Here is a 24,126-nt window from a genome sequence, read left to right on the forward strand (position 1 = left end):
TTTGGGAAGATGAAAAAGTTCTGACAATTGATGACAGGGATGGTTACACAACAATATGAATATACTCAGTCCCACTGAACTGTGCACTTAAAAAAGGTTAAAATGACAAATTTTGTGTTGTGTACATTTTTTCACAATAAAAAGAATGCATGCTTATTGTCAACTGTAGAACCCATATGTCCCTCTGCCTCATTAAGGCCCAACCCTAATTAAATCCAAATCAATCTACTCCATTCACCTTTTTGGTTAAACTTGGCTGAAGCAAAGTGACAAACTTTGCTGACTGATCTTTCTTTAGATTTAAAACTCCAGCAGTCAGAGTGATCTTTTATACTATAACCATCATGTTGCTCCCCTGAGAAAAAAATCCATCAACACTTTCTCACCACAAAATAAAAACGAAATTCCTACACAACTTGGCTTATTCATTTCTCTTCTATTTCATTTCTACTATCCTTCCCCTTAATCTTTCTAAACCTAGCCACACTGGCCTTTCTGAAGTTCTGTGGAAGAGCCAAGGATATTTCCACAACAAGACTGTTGCATTTCACATTCTAGATTTGGAATGTCCTTCTCTTGGGTATTTGTGGATTCCCTTACTTTCTTTAATTGTTTAGGCAAAATTCACCTTCTTAGAGAAGCTTTTCCTGTCCACTGTCTAAAATAGCAACATTACCACTCTCTTTACCCTTATGCTGCTTAATTTTTATCCTCACTGTGTTTACCTTTACATGCTATTATATGACATAATTCATTTGTTTATCCATAATATATTTCCTCATTAGAATAACACCATGAGGATGCTGACTTCTGTTCACCATTGCATTCTCAGCACCTTGGAGAGTGCCTGCTAGTCGGTTCTCAATAAAGATGTATTTTTTTTAATGTTTATTTATTTTTAAAAGAGAGAGAGAGAGAGAGGCAGACCATGAATGGGGGAGGGGCAGAGAGAGAGGGAGACACAGAATCTGAAACAGGCTCCAGGCTCTGAGCTGTCAGCACAGAAACTCAGAGCTCGAACCCATGAGCAGTGAGATCATGACCTGAGCTGAAGTCGGACGCTTAACCGACCAAGCCACCCAGGCGCCCCTCAATAAATATGTATTCAATGATGGAATTACTTAACACATCCTCACAAAGGGGTTTGGAATCTAGCCTAGAAGAAGAATTCATTGCAAAAGTGGATCTTGATGTTCTCTTGACATTTTTATTCTTCGTATTTGAACTCCTTTCTTTTTTGAAGTAGAGATCTTTGCTTTGTCCCATAATGGACTCTTCTTTAGCCTATTTAATAAGATAAATATGCCCTTTATAAGACTGTAATTAAATGGTATAAATCATGACAATCTATTGCTATGTACATTGATGGCCTTGACTCAAGTATTACTGAAGTTGTAGCACACGAAGACATACTAAGTAACCGCAGGGTCTTCTCTCTTCTTGAACTAGTGAACTTGTGCATAAGCTAAAACTAATTCTAGAACATATTTCTACTTTTTTTGTAGGATGAGGGTATCTTCTCTAAGCAGTTCATGTTTTCATATTTTAAAATTGTTTTGATCCTGTTTTCTGCTGACTCGTGGGCTTTTTAAAGTAAGTAATAAAAAGTAAATATTTAAAAAAAACAATATTTAAGGAAGATGCTTTAGTGAGGGGAATCAAAATATTTTACAGTATCAATTATTCCTTTCTGAGAGGCTCTTTATGTGGATTTCATTTATATATTGCTTTGTATACACAACTATGTATATATAACTATGTGTGTGTATAAAATCATATATGTCCTATAAATTATAATGCCCCGAAAAGTTTTGCCATGTTTCTCTACATGATCTCTATTTATAGTTTTCTAAGAAAAAACTTTTAATCAAATCAGTCAGTTCTTTTTCTGCTTAACCATACGCTTATCCCTGTTGGAAATAATTTATTCGGTGGAAACCCACTGATACTCATCCACTGAAAATATTTTAGTCAATTTTTTCTATGGAACCCGATAAAGATGAAATTCATTGTAGCTAGCTTTGAGTGTATTATTAGGTATTTTACTGCTGTCTGACTTTCTGAAATTCCAAACACTTTTAATGATTAAAACCATTTTACATAATAAGAGGCTTTGTGGTGAGAATGATTGACTAGTTGCTATCTGCAAACAGCAATTTATAACCAAAAGGGGCTTTAAGATCCTGAAAATAATTGGTAGCTCATTATTTGGATTAAATTGCTGAGTTTAGCTTTTCATTTAAGTTTTAACAAAACTGCATTTACCAACTATTAGGGTAGACTTGGTAAGTGACTACGGCCCCTCATATCACTCTTCCAGAATGACAAAACGACAGTAGAACTGTAAGTGGGTAAAGGTGCCAGTGCTTAAAATGCAATTAACTAAAGCAGAACTCATTAACAAGGAGGTTTGCTGTCACCTTCAAAGAGATATCTTTGCCTTAAAGTGTCCTTACAAGTGACTCAAGAACTTATAAGATAGCAAGGTGTTATTTGTAACTTGGTACTGAATAAGCACCAGGTTTGATCTCATGAAAGGCCACTTAACTGTTTAGAGTCCGATGGCCAGAATCCCCCTATATTTCTCCCAGCCTTTAATAACCACAATCCATGAGTTAAATGTGGGCTACATATCAGGAATGGGTCAGTGCTACGGCTTAGAGCATAGAGTGATGCTGTTCATGTGACTCACTGTTATCTCATATGAAAGACAACATCCATAGTTGGGCTATGAAAGTTCTGATTCCAGTATGTCCAAACATGATGCTAGACATTTTCCCTAAAGTGATTATAAACTTCACAATAACCGTATAAGGAGACCTTTATCACTCCCAATATGAGGACACTGATCTTCATAGCTAATAAATCAGCCAAACTATTGGGATTTTTCATTGGGATTATTTACTCCAGTCATTGCTGTCTTCCCATGTATCCATTCTGGCCTTCTTCAAATATTTAGGTTTCCAAACAAAACAGATCTATTCTCTCTATGCTTCAAAGACAACATGTCAGTGGGCGATTTTATGGTCTGGTTTTGCTCCAGTAGTTCCTAACTAAAGGCTTGGATTGCCACATGAATGAGCAGGTTGGCCTGATAGGCTCAGTAGGAAGGTCCCTCTGAGCAGGTGTGCTGCCCGTGAGGAGTGCAGAGACAGGTTCCTTGCTGTTATTATGCGATGTGTTATTGCGGGGCAAATTTATGCCTCTCCTAGGGAGCCTTCTAGAGTAATAATCTCTGACAAATGGCGATCCTGTTACACCTAGGCTCCCTGAATAGCTCCACCTGAATTTATTTTGCATGTAAATTACAGTCCTCATGCGAAAGATGAATCCCATGGATGTAGCTTCATTTCTACTTATTAAGGGTGTAAAGAAAAATGTCATGATTTGTTAAGAACATCTTTCAATCATTCTGCACTTTCCTCCAACTATTAATTTTCTTGCGAGTGGATTTTAGGAACCTAGGCTCCCCTTCCATAAAAAAATAAAATAAAATAAAAAGTGTCATTGTGAAAGTATATGTGACCAGGTCCTGCTAATAACCGGAGACAGGTTTGAGTTGGCAAGCAATGCACCTTAAAACAAAACATTAATATTTCTTGCATTTTTAAAGATCAGTAACAACTTTACTTTTTTTTTAATTTGGGGGAGAATAAGTTTAGTCACTGTGATTTTATGTATAATTATTAATACCATGTCTTGTACTTTACCTTCTCCATGGTCCTCTTTCATGGTCTCTGTTTTCTCTGTAGCCAGAATCTCCTACAGATGCTTCAAATTTTCAGTGCTAAATTTGAGATTGATACCTTTCCTCCACCACTAACTGAAATGCCTCTGTAAAATTGATCATTTTGTCCCACCTTTTTTCTTGATTAAAGATGTACCAAAACTTGAAATTAACCAAGAAGAAATTGGAATAAAGCTTTCTTTAACTTCTCTCGGAATCATTCCAAATAGTTTGTCACAGGAGAGGCCATTACAAGTTTTCGTAGTTGGGCAACACATATTTCTCTCTCCTCTTCCCAAATTGTTAGATTATACACTCCTAGTATAGTTAGAATAATAATAATAGTGGTTTATAAGTGGTTACTTCTTGGTCTTGACTCATTAAAAAAATCTAAGCAAGTAAATATACAAGAAAGCCTTTTACTGAGAGATCATCCTAGTTTTCCTCGTGTGCATCAGGAGATCTGAGTGTTGTTCAGGATGTGCTGCATATCGCGCTTTATTCTTGGAAAAGCTCGTTGTTTCTCTTGGCAAAAGTCCATTGTTCTTTCTATTCTTGTTTTCTGGGCTTTTTTTTTTTTTTTTTTTTTTTTTTAGGAAATGGATAATTTTCAGCATCCATTTGATTGCCTAATTACTTATTAATCAAATAGGGTTTTTTTCTTACTATGAAAGTAAAATCATTTTTAGTTGATATCTTGTATTACCGAAATGTTCAGAGAGAAAGATTCAGCCTAGATGGCCGCATTGCATTTGTTCTTTCAGAAATGCAAAGAAAGCATCTAGTAACTTTTTTTTAAAGATGATATATAATGTATTTCTTTCTCATAAGTCTGTTTTGTTAGTGAGGCACGCTTGCCCCTACACAGAAATATGATTTAAACTCAAGGGGAGATAGGTTGATGATAGATAGATAGATAGATAGATAGATAGATAGATAGATAGATAGTTGGTTAGATAAACAGCTACAGTGTTCTGTAGTAGTGAAAGAATGAATGCTGCCCCCTGGAGGCCACAAATAGAAAAAGCAAACTAAGTAATTACACCATCTCATCACATGCTTACTGCCTTAAGTTTGAAAATAAACTGTATCTCTTGCCGTTACAGTAAGTTATATCTAAGAATGTAGGGTTAGGCTGAATCTTAATTTCACCTCATTACACGTATTTTCCTGGGGGTGATGCATTCTTATGCTAATTTGTTCACAATGTCTTTCCCATTTACCAAGGACCACAGAAAGAAATCCGTGACAGAGAAAAATGGGGAATGGAGTTGACAAAAAGCAAATTAATCTTTTTGTCTACTCAACCTCCACTTGAAATATATATGACTTTGTACTTCAGATAATAGTTTATGCTTTCTTGCATAAAATATGTGCCAAGTTTGTGAAATGAAAAATGTGGTTTAAAGAAATAGATGAAAATGGAAGAGAAGCCGTGACTCTGGAATTTAAAATATATTCTTTCTATATAAGGACAGCTTTTTTCTTATGAAAATTAAAATACCATAATGAAAGAGAATAGCCTTTGCTGCCACTTCCTTATGTGTATATCCACGTATGGTCTCGGTCTTGGAATATGCAATATATAGGTTAGAGTAATAAAAATACACAAGTTTCCTTTTAAGTATTCTGAAAACTAGTCATTAGGAACCCAGGTATTTGGAATGTTTCTTCCTAGAAGAGCTCCTCTTTCTTAAAAATATCGATTTTTATAACCATCTAAAGGTCATTTAAAGTTTTAAGTCCAAGAAAAATCTTTCTCCACTTCATTTCATTTCGGGAATTTACTGGTTTTTTTTTTTTTTACATTTATTTATTTTTGATAGATAGAGTGAGACAGGTGGGAGCGGGGAGGGGCAGAGGGAGAAGGAGACCCAGAATGGGAAGCAGGCTCCAGGCTCTGAGCAAGTGGTCAGCACAGAGCCCGATGTGGGGCTGGAAACCACTGTGAGATCATGATCTGAGCCAAAGTTGGACACTTAACCTACTGAGCCACCCAGGTGCCTCAGGAACTTACTATTTAAAGTTTTATTTCTTTGCCATTTTCACACAATTCTAAGTGTCTTAAAGGGCCACCTTTGTTATATATGTATTTAATATACACGATGCTATTCTCATGTTTTCTAAAATAAGGATATTTACTTTATTTCATGGATAAGATATAAGAATCATTTAGGTTATTTGACTCATTTCTTTGCAAGAACATGGTACACTCTGGATCAAATACAAAATATAGGACTTCAAAATTGTTTCTCTTTCTGCTATACAACATTAAAAAAACATTTTTCATGGAGTCAAACATGACACATTAAGAAGAGATGGGAGTTCAAGCATAAAGTGGATACAAATATGGATAAATAACGTATCAAATAATAGCAGCATTCTGCAAAACGAAAGGAGGGAAGTGGGGAAGGATAGAGGAAAAGAAGAATAGTAGTGAGAAAAAAAAGAAGAAAAGAAACTGAGCACTTCACATAGTCTCATATATTGCATTTCACACTTTTTATTTGCCAGAGGAAAAAACATAAAAAATACTATTTCAAATATGACTATTGCACAGGTATTTCTGGAGTCGCAAACTCAGGTATGGGGAAAAAATATTATGGAGGAGTAAAAGAAGCGAAGGTGATAATGAGCCACCAGGGCATAGCCATGGTTGGTTAGAAGCAATAGTTGACTATACAAAGATATTTAATGCGGAAAAAAATAGGACACTATTAAAGGGCACATTTTTTACACCATTTTCCATCTGTGTTCCTGGAAATGTGAGTTCAGTCAATGAATAATTCATCCAAGGCTGATAAAGGAAAAATCCAGAATGTATTCACTTGGCCAAGATATGTAGGACAGTCAACTGGTAACAGCTTCAGTTGCCCTGGCATCAAGGTTTAATTGAACCAAAAAGCAATTCAGAAATTTCAAAAGAAAATTATGTCTTTTATGAAATCTTTAAAATTGGACAGAAGCTTTTGAAGACATAAAACTAAATTGAGGGTAGAATAGGCTTATGAATTCAAACCATAAAGGTTATCAATTTTATCCCTACCAAGTTTAGTTAAGTAGAGAGTTATCATTTTTTTCCACCCTGCTTCATTTTCATTGCTTTTATAAGTCACAAGTTCAATATGCAGATATTATAACAGAATGTAGAACATGAACAATAGCAATACCTTGACTCCAACTGTAAGGCGTGATACTCTGGTACCATCTTTTTATTAAAATTGCTTTTACACCTTAAAAAAATCATCATAAACATTGTGACTTAAAACAATCACATATTTGGCATTGGAAATGCCCTTTGGGCCAGGTCAACTAGAAGGTTCTTCAACTGGTCTCAGCTCATACACCTATGGCCAGCTCTCTGGTTGACTGAGGCTAATTCTTCAAAGGGGATGTTAAGTAGAATGGCTTGTCTTTATTCCATGTTGTTTGTTAGCCCCAGCAGGTTACCCCAGACTTGTACGCTTGGTTGTAACAAAGTCCCAAGAGTGAAAGGCTTACCAGAGCCTCTTGAGGTCAGGCTCAGAATTTATAGTTTCCCTTCCATTGCTTGTTTTACTCAAATCAAGTCCCACAGGCTTCCCAGATTGAAATGCTATAGAAAGAGATTCTATCTCCTGAATCAAGGAAAGATTATGTGGCCATTTCTATCATCTACTCCATCTTCTTTTGAGAAACTCTTACTAATGAAGATATAACCATGAGATTAAAATTCATACATAATTTATGGTGTACATTTAGTTCTCAAATATTTCTGAATTCAAAGTTTCTACCATGCTTGTCTTTCCAGCTTTCAGTGGTCACCCAGTCAGACTCTCTCAGAAACTTTTGGAGGTTCCTGTTGGGGTACAAAACTCTATAACTGATGCCCTTTACTAGCTTAATTTCTGGTTTTCTTTCTACATAGGTGGTGGTTCTTTTTTTCTTTCTTTCACTTCTTCTCGTCCCTATACTTATTTCTTGAATGCTAGTACAACCAAGGTCTTTATTCTTCTTATTCTTTTCTCTTTGCATCGTCTCCATGACTGCAGGTATGCACCCCACCTTTCTCACTTGTCATCTGAGTTACTACGGTAGCCTCCGCCTGCATTTTTCATATCTTTGACTTTTCCTTGTTTTTTTTTTCTTTTCCATGGCCATCATCAAGAGCTCCTGAAACCCTTAGAAGAATCACTTCAACTGTAATCCTTAATAATCTTCCTTTTTTCTATAATTTTCAGAATAGAGATCAAATTTTCTGAACACAAGGAAATTTATGCTCCAATTTTTTCTGCTTAGTTTCTCGATGTCATCTCTGCTAAATCCATATATCATATGTCATTATTTTTAAATGTTTACCATTTTTCAGCACCTTTTGATCTTGTGATTTACAAAATAATTTGCTGCTTCCTACAATGCTCTTCTGTCACATCTTTTTAACCAACTTCGACTCATTCTACTTCAAGATTCTACACATTTCAGTCACTGCCAGGAAGATCATTTGATGCTTATTTAACTTAAATAACCCCTATGAGGACTCCATTAAGTCTATGCTCATCATATGTAACACATAACCCTCTATTACAAAGTGTTGATGGTCTTCCTTCTTTCACATGAGCATACCAACTGAAAGAACGGTTGTTGATATGTGTTTCTGTGCCTTTAGTATTTACCACTGTATGACACTCAACAGATGTTTGAAATAATTCAGTGGGTGTGTGTGCCGTAATAGGGAAAAGAAAGTTAACGTGTTAGCTCCTTAATACTATAATAGTGCTGTGTAACAAACACACAATACCCTACTGGTAGAAAATGTATTCATTTATTTTTGCTCTGAGTCTATGAATCAATCAGATGGTCTGCTGATATGGACAGGTGTGGCTGATCTTGACTAGACTTGACCATCCACTTGCACTCAATTTGTTAGATGGTCAAGGGCTGGCTGGTTTATACCTCAACTGGGATTCATCTCTCCTCAGTGTGGTCTCTGATCCTCCCAATGGCTAGTTCAGACTTATTGTCCTAGAAGATGCAGGCATTTACTAGAGTTGCTAGGCTTGGAACAGGCAAAAATCTTTTCTGCTCCATTCTATTGCTCAAAACAACTTACAAGACCAGCACAGATTCAAGGAGTGAATCACGAATCATCTTGATGAGAGGAACAGCACAATCACATTACAAAAAGCATGGATATAGTGAGGCCATTAATTGGAGCTATCAATGCAATCAATTAGCATTCCCTACCTATAGCATATTATCCTAATTTACATAATTATTCACATCATTCAATACTGTGCTGCTTAATGCTATCAAAAGCGTATAAAGAAATAAAATCCCAAAGTAGACCTCAGATTTGTTCAGACTACTTTAGTTTGAAATAAAAGTTTCTGATGAAAAAGGAATTTAGAAACAAAACAATCATTTAAACACTGAGCACCACAGCTCAAACAATAAAGAAATTATAAAATAAAGATGCTAATGAAACAAAAAGAAGTAAAGAGGGAGGGAGAGGAACAGATAATGACTCAACAGAGCCAAACAGCTAAACTGTAGCAATCAAAGCAAATAGCAAGAAAACAAAAGGCACTGATTAAATTCAACCTCTCCACTCCCAAAATAATATGTATGCTGCATCATTTTCAACCAACAGTATGGTAAAGATCTAAGTTAGTGCACAGCAAGCATTATCAATTCTATTTTCATTACTGTTGGAGGAGAGGTTCATTTTCTTGATCAATTAGGAAAAATTATCCCTATTAAAGTATTTTTTTGTACAACTGTAGCTGGGCCACTTGAAGCTATCTTGTCCTTGCTCTGGCCTTGAAGTATTGGAAGAAAACTCTATTATTACCCACTTTCAGCTTGGCAGAGAGCAAAATGACATACCCTTGACGCCTCTGCTTTCCAGATCAAGGAACCAGTTCTCTGCTTAAGGACAATTAAGCAAAGTTTAATTTGGCAAAGCTAAAGGCTCAGTGTCAGAAACATAAAATCATTAGGTAAAGAAGGCAGTGATCAAGATAACCTCAATATTTCCCTCAGCTTGACTATACTTAGACAGTCTTCTTCCTGCCTCCAGGCCCCTGACCTCTCTTTCACCCAGGCCCTTACAGAATCCAGATGGTCTAACCACAGAGGCCTCTCTGCTCCCTTTTCTTAGAGCGTTTACTTTAGAAAACTTGTCATTGTAAAATCTTTCTCTGTCCCTTTGAGATGCAAATCTTTTTAAAAGCCTCTTGCTAGTTTTACAGTCCTAGATGGTCTTTCTGCAGGACTTTGGGACTGTCCCTTTGACATGACACCACTGAGGAAGACAGTGTTCCTATCTTGCCAGTCTCTGTGGGAGGGTTGGAGCCTAACTTTCCCTCCAGAGTACTTTGCTCCATGTGCAAAACTATCTCCCATTCTGAAGACGCATGAAAATCGACTTTTCCTTTGGTTAAGGCCAGTTGCCAAATAGAAGGCCAATGGTCCCTTCACCCTGAGTCTTAAAAGCTGAGAGTGAGTTCTGGTCTTCCCTCTGTTGCAATAGCCTAGAATAAAGTCTTCCTTCCATGTTTAATTTGTCTGGTGCAATCTGGTTTTGAAAGTGGCATCCACACATTAGCAAAAATTGAGATGTTTGCAAGTACTTTTGAAAGTTCAACAATGCTTCACAGAAATTCTAAGAAGCCTGAAAGCCTCCGTGCAGTATTTAAAAAGCAAACACTTCATCTTTTGGAAAGGCTCATTGATTCAGAAGTGATTTAAGTTTTAGAACAAAGCTAAGAAATTTTTCTGTAGTGGAGGGAAGAAGAAATGCCATATGTTTTTCACAGGTAACTTGAAGTCTCTCTCCAAAGATCCCTTCTTTATGAGTGTTTTTCTTTAACCTTAACAGCATACTCGGCTGCCCATGTCTCCCCTAAGAGGCTTATGATGGGGAAATGTGACCTATTTCTAAATTAACTCAATTGGAAAATGATTAAGTTTAACTTCAACTAACTGTGCATTTAATGTCTGTCGCTTAGGTCCTAGGCCTGTTTCAGAGCCCAGAGCACCCAATCAGATGATGATGAGCTTCAAGTCTAGTGAAGAGTGTCACATTCACACAACTACCTCTAGAATAATGCAAAAAGTAAGTGCAATTCTATGACACGGGGACACACAAAAATTAAAAAGATTTATAGGCAGGAGCTGTTAACATCCGCCGGAAGTAAGAGGGTGATGGGGGAGAGGATCCTTGATGGTCAGGTCTTAAAAGATGAGTGGGGGGCACTTGGGTGGTTCAGTCGGTTAAATGACCAAGTCTTGATTTTGGCTCAGGTCATGATTCATAGTTTGTGAGATCGAGCCCCACTGCACTGACAGCTCAGAGCCTGCTTGGGATTCTTTCTATCTCTCTCTGCCCCTCTCCCACTCATTCTCATTCCCTCTCACTCTCTGTCTCTCAAAATAAATAAATAACCTTAAAAAAAATGCCTGGGTGCCTGGGTGGCTCAGTCGATTGAGTGTCCGACTCTTGATTTCAACTCAGGTCATGATCTCACTGTTGGTTGAGTTCAAGCCCTGCATCAGGCTCTGCACGACAGTGGGGAGACTGTTTGGGATTCTCTTTCTCTTCCTTTCTGTCTCCTCCCTCCTCTACTTGCTTGCACACTCTCTCTCAAAATAAGTAAACAAACGTTAAAAAAAAAAAGATGAGTGGGAACTCTAAAGGAACCCAGAGACAGGAAGAAGATTCCAGGCGAAGGCAATAGCTTGATAAAAGGTTAAAGAGGCGTGCTGGCTTCTGCTGCATTCCATGGAGCTGTAAACACATTAGAGTTTGGCAAAGTAGATCATGGGCGAAGCCTGCTTAATTACTCCACTTTCTAAGAATTAACTCTACCAAAAGTCACTGATCTGTGAGATTCACCCTTTTAATAACTAAGTTACAAAGTTGTTTTGGGTTTGCATACACACTTTATTTTTCTTAACTTTACTCAGGGGAAATGTATATCAAAGAAGCCACGGCCACTTGAGATGTGCAGTCCGTGCACTCTGGCAGATGGACACATCCGTGAAGCCACTGCTCTAAACAACGTAACGGATGTGCCCTGCATTCTCAGAAGCGCAGCCCCCCTTTGCTCTTAGTCACAAACTGATCCAGATTTTGTCATTCTAGATTATTTTTTGTTGTTGTTTCCGAGTATTTTGTATAAATGCAGTTGTAAAGTATGGACACTCTGTGTGTCTCCCTTCACTCTGGATAATGAATTGGGGAATGGCATCGGGTACGTGTAAACTATTTGAGAACCTGACCAATGATTTAACAGGTGGTTTTACGTTTCCACCTGCCGTGTAGAAGAGGTCAGAACCCCTAATTGCTTGCCCGCAATTAATATTTCAGTCTTTGGAAGAAAAAAGGCAATTCTTGACAGTAGGTGTGATATTTCAGTATGGTATTTTACTTGATATGCCCTGTTAGCTAATAATCTCTAGCATCTTTTCATGTCCTTATTGACTATTTTTATACCTTGTGAAATATCTGTTTGAATCTTTTCTCTATCAAGTGGTTTGTCTCTTAATATAGGGTAGTAAGTGTTACTTTGGATATTTTGGTTAGAAGTTCTTTGTAAGAAACATCTATTTTGAATTTTTTTTCCATTAAGTTGGCCATTTTGGTTTTGCTAATGTTATCTTTTGAAGAATCAAATAATATAATTTTAATAAAGTATAATCACAATGATTTATTCTTTTTTAATTTTTTTCATGTTTACTTTTGAGAGACAGAGAGAACATGAATGGGGGAGAGGCAGAGAGAGAGAGAGGGAGACACAGAATCCTAAGTACGCTGCAGGCTCTGAGCCATCAGCACCGACCCTGACATGGGGCTCAAACTCATGAACTGCGAGATTATGACCTGAGCAGAAGTTCTCCCGTCTCAAAGCCTCTCCTTCTCTTGATCCCACTTTCCCATCCTATCATACCAACATGTTGATACTCCCTTTATAGCAAAATCCTAAAAAAAAGTCTCATTTCATTTACCTATTCTTTTTAAAATTCACTCTAATAAGGAATTCATGCCCAACCACTCTGCTAAATCATTTGTAGAGTCACCAATGACCTCCCTGCCAGTTGATAAATCCAAAGGCCAATTCTTATTCCTTATTTTATTTGAACTATCAGCATCATTTGACATAGTTGATACTTCTTTCCTTTGAATTGCTATCTTTACTTATTTCCAGGATGCACACTCTGTTGGCTTACCTATCAGCCTAGCTCCTTCTTTACTGGTTCATTCTCATTTCATAATATCTAAAAGTTGGACTGTCTCATAACTTGATCCATAGACTTCTCCTCTCCACACATTTATATCAACCAACTGAGCCACTCAGGCACTCCTATTCTTATTTAATGATTTATGTCCTATTTAAGGAAACATTGTTTAATCCAGTACTGCAAAAATATCTTCTCCTATGTTAACATCTTTCAGATATAAGATTAGCTTTCACATCTAGATTTATCACTCAAGTTAATTCTTGTATATAGTATAAGGCAAAACATGATTCTCATTTTTGCATATAGGGAGTTTTTTCCACTAAAATTAGTGGGGCAAAGTTTTTTTTTCTATATAAGTGCCTTAAGAACTTTGTAAAATCTCCAATGTCTGTAAATTTGTTGTCCTACTTCTGGGCTTTCTACTGTGCTCCATTAATCTATTTACCTACAGTTTTTGCTAGCTCCATATGTCTTGATTATGTAACTTAAGAGTAAGTCTGAAATCAGGTAGACAACATACAAATCTAACGTGGACGGTGAAAGAGAGAGAGAAAAAATTATAAATACCCCTCATGAACATAGATGCAAAATTAACAAAATATTAGCAAATCAACTCAATCAATATGTAAAATAAATTACATTGACTTTATCCCAGAATATCACTTAGTTTAACATTTGAAAATCAATAAATATAATTTACCATATCAAACAAATTTAAAAATGAAAACCATGGGATCATTTTAAACTGTATATAAAATGCATTTGACAAAACTCAACATTCATTTGGGGTAAAAAACTCTCAACATATTACTAACGGAAAAGCATATTCTCAAGTAGAATGTTACATTTAAAAACTTCAGAATAAGTATTTTTCAGTGCATATAGAACATGCATTAAAGAAAAATATAGTTGGGGTAATAAAATAAGCCTCAATAAATTCAAATTTGTCAAAATCATGCAAATTATATTTTTAATAATAGATACCTAGGAAAAGCTACTGTAGTGAGAAATTAAACAGCATAAACAAAACTATTCAAGAGAAAAAGACAAAATATTAAGGGACATTAAGATATATTTTGAGGTAAACAATAAAAAATCTCAAAATTGGTGAGATAAAGTACTACTTAAAGGGAAACTTATTTTAGAAATTTCTTATATCAGAAAATAAAAAATATTTAACGCCAATGCTTTCAGGTTCCACATTAGACAAATTTAAGACAAGCAAAGTAAACTGAAAGTATGTAGAAATAAGTAAATAATAGAGAGGAAATGAAGTAAATAGAAAAGGGATAGATAATAGAGTATCAATCAAACCAAAGCTAGTCCTTGAAAACAAACATGATTAACAAAATCTTTTCACTTACTGATGAAGAAAAAAGAAAGAATATAAATCACCAAATCAGCAGTGAAAAAGGAATTATCATCACAGATCATATAGACATTAAACAGATAATGAGAGAACAGCATGAAAAACTTCATGACAACAAATTTTAAAATTTACATGAAATGAACACATTTTCTTGAAAAATGTAACCTTTTATTTATTTATTTAATACCTTTATTTTATTCTGAGAGACAGAGACAGAGAGTGAGCAGGGAAGGGGCAGAGAGAGAGGAAGACATGGAATCAGAAGCAGGCTCCAGGCTCTGAGCTGTCGGCACAGAGCCTGACGCAGGGCTCGAACCCACAAACTGTGAGATCATGACCTGAGCAAAAGTCAGACGCTTAACCGACTATAGCCACCCAGGTGCTCCGAAAAATGTAACCTTTTAAAATTGATATAAAAAGAAATAAAGAATCTGAAAGCCCACTATGTATACAATAAATTGAATTGCTTATAATAGTCATCCCAGTAGAACTCAAGAATCATATGGTCAGATCTGTCAAACATACAAGGAAGAAATAACATAAACTCTTTCAGAAAATAGAAGAATAAGAATCGCTGGCTAAGTCTAACTTATGTTTTGAGGCCAGAAAATCTCTAATATCAAAAGCTGATTAAAAAAAAACCTATATGACAAAAGAGAAAATTACCAACTAGTGTCTTCACGAATACAGATCCAAAGTTCCTTGACACAACACTAATAAACCATAACTAAAATACTTTAAAAATATATTTTAGGAGCACCTGAGTGGCCCAGTGGGTTAAGCATCTAACTCTTGATGTAAGCTCAAGTTGTGATCTCTCTGAAATGAGATCAGGCCCCACATCAGGCTCAACACTAAGCAAAGCCTGCTTGGGATTCTCTCTCTCCCTCTCTCTATGCCCCTCCCTTGCTTGCTCTCTCTCTCTCTCTCAAAATAAATAAACTTAAAAGAATAAATAAAATATATTTTTGAAGTATATTACATTTTAACCAAATAGAATTTATTTCAGATAGTTTGCATTCAAAAATCAATCAAAGGTACACCAATGTTCATAGCAGCAGTATTTGTGAAAGTCAGAAGTCAATCAGCAAAATGCAGACTGAAAAACAATGGACCATTTCTTATTTTTAGGATAGACAAAATGTTAAAAGAGTAACAATACAAAAATCTGTGGTACCAAGAAATCATTGTACATTTCTAGTGAGAATGGAAATTGGAACAGCCATTTTAGACACATTTGGTTCATTCCAGCGAAGTGTAACACAAGCAAACAATTCTACTTTTGAGTGCAGACTCTAGTGAAACTGTGGCACATGTCGACAGGAGAAATGTATCAGAATATATATAGCATCTTTTGTAGTAGTAAAAAACACCTGGAAACAACTCAAATGTCCACTGAAGAGAGAGAATATTCATATTATGGAATATTATGTGACCGTAAAAACAAATCAAATATGGCTGCATGAACAAAAATAAATCTCCCAAAACATTTTAGAAAATTGTGCAGAAGAACTATTCCCAATAAGAATAATAATTACATAAAGTTCAAAGCACTTTATAATTGAATGATTCATTTTTAAGGAATAGATAAATAAGTCTAGAGCAAGAAAAGGAGAAAACAGTTCAGGAAGAGAGGCAAGGTAATGGAATCGGAGAGTTCACAGGAAGTTCATAAATTACTGGGTTCTTTTTCTTAAGATGGGCCATGTGTAGATGAGTGTTCGTTCTATTGATTAGTCTTTATAACTTAGATAAACCTCGTGTCTCAAATACAAGAAAAAAATTACTAAGGGCAGACTCCCTGTCTCGTGAGTAGTAGCCAGCTATTAATCATTTTTGCATTCGTCATACATCTGCTGCTTATTTCATGTAGCAAAGACTACGAAAAGTGTTTCTCCTGAGAGGAAGAAAACAATTCAGTGTCTCTTTGTTTGCTTTACCATTATTGACGATGCTAATTGTAATATTGTTTTTAGAAATAATGTGCAAAATCCCTGTCTTATTTTACTTCCTCTGGAACTATAGGAAGGATATTTTTTCTCATTTCTAGGAATTAATTGCATACGTTTCTCCCCACATCAGGCAGACAGAAGATACTGTGCATGTCATTCATAACTTAACAGAGGAAAATTTGCATCTTTGAATGTATCTCTCCCTTGTGAATATCTGCAAATTGGGAATAGTTGGAAATAATATCACCATGAAACAAACAAAATTCAGTGCATTCTGAAATGTTTGAAAAGTGGTCTTTGTTTTCCTTCCTGGAGCCTAATTCCCCAATGCTACAGCTGTGTCATCTTTTATAATGACAGGAAGATTAATAGTGAACATCGCATGTACATTTTTGCTAGGCCATAGGTTGTAGAGGACACATTGTGACCAGGCTTATTTGGTAATCAAGACAGAACTTGACACCAGCAAGATTTTTCTGGAGATGAGCTTTATAAGAAGAACAGTTTGACCTGAGTAATCACAGGGAGTGTGTGTTGCTTTGACTTAAAAGTTTGATAGTTGGGATTTATGACAAGCTCAAAGCAGTTCTCATCAACATCATCCAGTGGCATACACGGAGGAAATTTTATAGTGTACAGGACCAATTTTCAATTTCCCAATATTTATCTGAATTGGCAACTAGGAAACTTCCTCTGGTAGCTGTTGACAATTTCAAGTGGATACTCTGTTTCTGTCACTGCAAAAAGCTCCCTTGAAATTACTGACAACTGAAATCATGCATAGTGCATATGCTACGATGTTCTGTCAGCATGTGCAGGTATGGCCTTGTGGGAAGTTCCTTTGCTTGTTACACAAGTGTTTGATTAAATCCATATCACATTTTTCTTGGCTGGTAATGCAATAATATTTTTTATGCATTTATTTGTGCATAAAATAGAAAATACAGAAAATTAAAATACCATCCAAAACAATTAAAATTGGGGTGACCATTCACCTACTGCCAAATAGCACTAAGCCAAATGAAATCTCATTTTATCCTGTATTTAAAATCTGACAGGGGCGCCTGGGTGGCTCAGTTGGTTAAGTGTCCGGCTTCAGCTCAGGTCATGATTTCACCATTCATGGGTTCGAGTCCTGCATCAGGCTCTGTGCTGACAGCTCAAAGCCTGGAGCCTGTTTCAGATTCTGTGTCTTCCTCACTCTCTGCCCCTTCCCCACTCATGCTCTATCTCTCTCTATCTCAAAAATAAATAAACGTGATAATAAATAAATAAAATCTGACAATAGCTGTATAATGCTGTGAATAAGAAACACCTTTGAGAAAGTGTATGCTTCATATTCTTTAGTTACTTCCCAGTGACTAATTAATAATGTGATTCTTCTGTCCTCTGCTCATTGATATTAACATCTGAGAACAATGAAAAATGCATATGGCATGTTTGTTTGTGTTGGAAAATCATAAGGAATACACAAAAACAAAACTCCACTGGAACTAAAAGTTGAATACACCAAGATTGCAGGAAACTAGCCAATATACAAAAATCAATTGTAGCTCTATACACAAGCAACAATTAATTGGAAAATACAATAAAGCTGTTATTTATAAACCCTAGCAAAACCAACTAACTATTTAAAAAATAAAGTTAATAAAATATGTGTAAGACCCATACAATGAAAGATACAAAACATTGCTGAAATAAATAAAGGAAGGCCTAACTAAACTGATATACTATGTTCATGGATTAAAGATTCAGTAGTGATACTCAGACATCAATTCTACATAAACTCATCTATATTTATTCACTACGACCCCAGTGCAAATTATCTTGGACTATTTTATAGAAACTAATAAGTTAACTCTGTAATTTATATGGATATGCAAAGGATATAAAGCAGCCAAAAACAATATTGATAAAGGAGGTAAAAGTTTGAGAAGTTCATAAACCTGATTTCAAGACTCAGTATACAGTAACAGGAAACAAGACAGTTTAAATACTGAAGTACATGGAGACAGACAGATCAATGCAACAGAACTGGGAGTTCAGAAACAGATTCACACATATACTGATTTTCATGCAGCAACAAGTTAATTCAGCCACTGATTCTGGAGAAACTGGATATCTATTTTAAAAAGAAAAAAACTTTTTTTAAAGAAGAGAAATAAATTTAATTCAATTCTCAAATCATACATGCAAGAAAGATAATTTGAGATAAATCACAGATCTAAATGTAAAAGCTAAAATTATAAAACTATAAGAAAAAAGAAGAGAATATTTTTGTAACAGAGAGTAGGCAATACTCTTTTTAAAAAGGACACAAAGGCACTATAATTAAAGAAGAAAAATGATAAATTGGGCTTCATTAACACACTTAACACATTCATTCTTCAAGAAAAAAAATAAGAAAATGAATAGGCAAGCCACAGACTGGGTGACAGTTTTTGCAGTACAAATATCTTACAAATGACTTGAATCCAGTATATATAAACAACTTATAGAACATAGGAAGTAGAAGACAAAATAAAAAGAGACAAAAGAATTCAAGACAATTTAGAAAACAAGAATGACCAATAAATACATAGCAAGACCTTACATCATTAGCCATCATAAACACAAACATCTAGGGGCACCTGGGTGGCTCAGTCAGTTGAGTGTCTGACTTCAGCTCAGGTCATGATCTTGCTGCTCATGGGTTCAAGCCCCACATCAGGCTCTATGCTGACAGCTCAGAGCCTGGAGCCTACTTCAGATTCTGTTTCTCCCTTTATCTCTCTCTCTCTCTCTCTCTCTCTCTCAAAAGTAAATGAACATTAAAAACATTTAATAAAAATGTAAAACAGAATATGATACCATTAAACCCCCATTAGAATGGCCAAGTTTTTAAAAGATTAAGACATCAAATTTGATAAAGGTGTGGAGCATTGAGAACCCTCATACATTACTTGTGGAAATTTAAAAGACTACATGCACTTTATTAAATGTTTTGGGGATTTTTTTCTATAAAGTTAAAATACACACCATATAACCAAGGAATTCCTTAGGTAATTCCTAGGTATTATCTAAGAGAATTTTTTTAAATTACTTATAAATATATATAATAAATAAAAATATATATATAAATAGATAGATGATAGAGAGATAAATAGATAGATAGATAGATAGATAGATAGATAGATAGATAGATAGATAAACCAATAGTGACATACTTATTCAGTGGACCTCTGGTCTCCAGTAGTAATACTGATAGAAGCAATGGCACATATAAATCTCAGTAACATGTTGAGAGAAGAAACCAGTCACAAAGAGTATACAGCCTACCATTTTATTTATATGTAGTTCTGGAATTATCAAACTAAGCTATAATGTTAGATATCTAACTAATGGTTGTGTCAGTTGTTGTGAGGTAGGGTGGTAATTGCAAAGGAACATTAGAGAACATTCTGGCATGATGAAAATATTCCACATATTGATTGGAAGGATTATACTGTTTTTATTTATCAGAACTCTTAAAATGTACATTTAAAATCTGTACCTTTTATTATGCCTTAATTATAGCTCAATAAAGTTATTTTTAATGTAAAAGAGGAACTGTAATCAATCATAAGATATTTGAAAATGAGATATTTAAAAATCTAGTATAATGGAGAGCTTTTTTGAATCTTGATTCAAATAAGTTAACTTTAAAGACATTTTTGAGACAAGTGGAGAATTTAATAAGGCATCAATATAAGATTTTATTAAGATACTAATATTAATTTTGTTAGGCATGTTGATGCCATGTGGTTATGTAAAATAATGCCCTTATTTGGCAGAGATAAATACTTGACTATTTATGGATAAAATGATATGATGTCTTAGAGATGCTTTAAAATACTCAAGGGAAAATGAGAGAATAGATAAAATTAAAAGTAATAAATTGTTGGCAATTGTTAAAACTGGGTTATTGTTACATAGATTTTCTTATATTATTATGTATATTTCATGTATCTGGGAAACCTTCCATAATGAAAAGTTAAAAATTCTGGTACTAATGGTGTAGGTGTTAGCAAATAACTTTTTTTTTCCATCTAGAAATATAAAATTCATCCTGGAGTGCATTATCTGAGAAAATAAAACTGTAAAAATTATTGTCGACCAAGATTCTCTTCTGCATTTTAATCTCTTGTATCTCTTAAGAGTTCATTATTTCTATATACACAAGACCACGTTAAATGAGTGAGAGGTACTATACAGTTGACATATGTTATTGCTTCCCAAATATTTTTCTCCTCACAATCTGTTACCTCTTTTACCACATATCTATTTTCCATCTGTATAAAAAATTTTGTGAAAAGTGATACCTACTTTCTTATTCACATTATGATATATCCAAGCTATGTGTGCCTTTTGAGTGTGTCCAAAGCTAAATGACACCTGATATCCATCCCATCTTTGAAGTGTCTTAATTTGGGCACCCTTGAAAACGGAGCTTTCAACAGGAAGTTTCCAGACAGATGATGCCAGAGAACTGAAAAGGGCCTGGGAGGAAGAAAAAGGAAATGGATGCAAAGCCACTTGTGCATCATTAAGATCCCTACTGCAGGCATCAGGAACGCAGTTCAGATGGGGCTTCTGCAGAGCATGAAGAATGCTTTCCAGAATGTTCCTTCCAGCTGACAGGAGGCTGGGGGGATTTTTCTACCGGCTCTTAATCCCACCAGTTGAAAGTTGCCTGAGACACTGACTGTACTCTCCCTTGACTCTCAGCTTGCAGTTACAGGCGATGCTTGTGGAGTCCGACAGGGCTGCCGACCCCTGAGAAAATCTGCGGCAAACAAACAGCGGAGCTGTGCAGTTCACCTCTGGGTGGGGACAGTGTCAGCCGGGCAGCACAGCCCACCAGAGCGGTGGCGGAAATAAAAATGAGCTGATGGAACGAGATGTGGGACAGTGAAAACAAATGCCACCGGGAATGTGCCAGTGTTCTCCGTTTGTCTGTTTCATATAGAAAGAAACATATTCATTCCAATGTCAGGGTTAATTGGAAGTGCAGGTAGAAGGTACACGGCAACAGAAATCATTGTTGTCCTCAGAATCTAAGTCGACTGTATTGACTATATTGTTTCCCACATTTTAGATACTAACTTGAGTATTCTCTCATTAAAAATGTGTTGCTTGTCTGCTAATGGATGCATATTATAATTTAAACGTTTCCTGCCCTAGCTGCCAAGCAATGAGTGCCTTCTATATATAAGAAACTATAGTAGAAAAAAATGTGTTTTTCGGACCATCACAACCCTAAAAGGTAGATGTTATTATAACCCTACACGTGTGCAATCTACTGGCAGGCAATATAAAAAAATTTCTTGTTTGGAGTCAGTTGGTAGTAAGTGGCTGGTCATTCCTGAATGTAAAGCTCATACTCTTTTAAGCTCCATTCCTTTCCTGCCTTGACTTCAGGTACAGATGTTTTTGATGGCTCTGCCTACCACATGACCAGGTGACGAAGAGAAAAGGTCATGAGGTAGAAGCTCCAAAGAGAGCTTGTCAATGTTTCTCAAGCTTTGCTTTGGGGGTAATTTCCTTCTTCCCGTTGCTGTTCTACATTATGAACACAATTGGGCATGGGTCTTCACTGTATTCCACATTTTTCTTAGAGAGATAAAAATACCAATGATGGAGCGTCTGTAAAAACACCTGCCTGAGTGCAGAGAACTGGCAAATCAGGTCACTCCAATGTGCATGCTAATAAGCCTCCTGAAATGCTATCCATGGCTTCAGGAGGGAAGAAAAGCATTTAATGTTTCCCTTTCCACTCCTTCTCAGCATGTGATTATCGCTCAGCCTTTCCTGCTTGGTACTTTTTCCTCCAATAGGCTAAAAATATGCAAATAATCTTTTTAATTGTTCATGAGAACTCATTAAATTTCCCTCTTATGATGAAATTTCATTCTCTTAATCAGCAGTTGTTTGGAACCTAGTAGATAAAAAAGTATCAGTATTAGCACACTGCATTAGGGTTTTTTTTATTACTATTATTTAACAAAAAGGAAATTTTAAACTGAAGTGATTGCAGAATTTAATTTAAAAACCATATTCCTTTTCCATCTAATTAGAATTTTAAAATGGTTTCTTGTATCAAAGCTAAACTATCTGACCTCACTTTATAACATTTATTGAGAATTCCGATAGCGTAAAGTATCACACATGAATATATGAAAATGTACCACTGTTCTTTTGCTTTCTGGTACCTTCTTTTCTCTTTCTAGTAAGAAATGTGAATACCTGTTTTGAGAGAGGGAGGGGAAAAGAGCAAAGAGCCAAATTCACAGAATCTGCTGTATTTTGAATTAAGGATATCTTTGACAGTGTATGATTATGAGAATCCTATGAGTGGGGGAAGGCTGCCGTGATAAAAGATGAGGTTTCATCTGGTAGAAGTCCCTCCACTAGAAGAGAAAGAAACTGATTAATGATAGGCAGCACACTGGGTATTCCTCCACCTATGCTGGTTGCCAAAGACACTAGAGTATTTGACCAACAGTTCACCTCTGAGTAGCGGGAGTTAAGGAGAGATTGTTACGGATTGAGCGGAAATCCAGCTGTGAGACCCTACTTATTGAAGTGTCTGAGATGGAGACCCATTCCAGAGAATCATGGAATCTGAACCAAAAATTCAAAAGCTCTTCAAGAACAGAATCAGTTTTAGTCTCAATCTATCTTTCAGTTCTCGCCTTTGGTAATTATACAAAGATTACAGTTGTTACATGGATATAGCAGGCCATCTGGGTCAGCTAAGATATATTTTTGCCATAACGGCAGAAGTTCTTAAGGACCCACAAGTGGTTACATAAGTGGGCTGGACAAGGAAATGAGCGGCGCTTCCAGGAGAAGCAAGTCATCACTGGTTTACTCGGGGATTGAAGAAAGACCTTTTTCCAATATTAAGGCTGAAATTGGTTTTCTTTTTTCTGCTTTAAGAAAATGTATCAATGTTTTAATATACCAATGCTGCTGTTAGTTGAACTTTAATTAAACTAACATTTAGTGTCGGGAATTGAAGGCTCAAAATGAATAAAACAAGGTCTTTCCCAGTTTATAGGTTAGGAAAGGACCGTAATACAAGGAGGCTGAGCCCACATTACTCAAAACACACCCACATGCTTTTACTTAGTAGCTACAACATGCAAGGGAAAGGGTTATATAAAAGGATATGAAGGAATCAGTTATGCTTCCCCTTGCTTACCTGACGTCACCACATTGGCCTCTTTTTTTGTGTCTTCACTGTATCTCAGCATCAGAACCTTTTCCGTTTTTCTCTATCAGGAATGAGCTTTCCCTGGATAATTCCCTCCCTTGATGTCTGACTTGTTCTAGATGGTAACTTCAAAGTCATCCGTCAGTGAAGCCTTACTGATTATCCTGGCTAAATTCACTCTCCCTATCACTTTAACCACTTATAGTGCTTTACTCTTCTTTACTGCTGGGCATTATAAACTTAATTGATTATTTCTGTGTCTCCTATGGAAGCACTTTGAAGGCAAAGGATTTCTCTGTTTTGTTCACTGCTGCAACTTCATGTCTAAAGACATAGCAAATATTTGTTGAATAAATGAGTGAATGATTATGATAGGAGGAAATGAGCTGAACAAAATATGGGGTATTTGGGCTGGGTATTGAAGAATTAACAGAGTTTCTACAACAGTGTGGAAAACATAAGGGAAGGTTGTTTTCTTGATCCACCTTCTCCACTGGCACCCTGGTCCTTGGGGTAGGGCTTTCTCAGTAATTTCACTTCTCTCCTAGAGGGAAGAATTCTCTTAAGTTTTAAGTCCAGGATATTTTTCTGCCCTTCCCCTAAGATAGAGGGTTTTTTT

General features: G+C 35.9%; 1 long non-coding RNA gene across 1 annotated transcript; it reads left to right on the forward strand.

Annotated features, from left to right (window-relative positions):
* Nucleotides 1-1,524: 1,524 nt before the first annotated feature.
* LOC115278396 lies at nt 1,525-11,887 on the forward strand. Its single transcript, XR_003902865.1, has 3 exons — nt 1,525-1,593; nt 10,717-10,823; nt 11,675-11,887. It is a non-coding gene; the product is annotated as an uncharacterized LOC115278396 (long non-coding RNA).
* The last annotated feature ends 12,239 nt before the right edge of the window (nt 11,888-24,126 follow it).

The sequence above is a fragment of the Suricata suricatta genome, chromosome 14 (assembly GCF_006229205.1).
Source record: "Suricata suricatta isolate VVHF042 chromosome 14, meerkat_22Aug2017_6uvM2_HiC, whole genome shotgun sequence".
Classification (NCBI taxonomy): Eukaryota; Metazoa; Chordata; class Mammalia; order Carnivora; family Herpestidae; genus Suricata; species Suricata suricatta.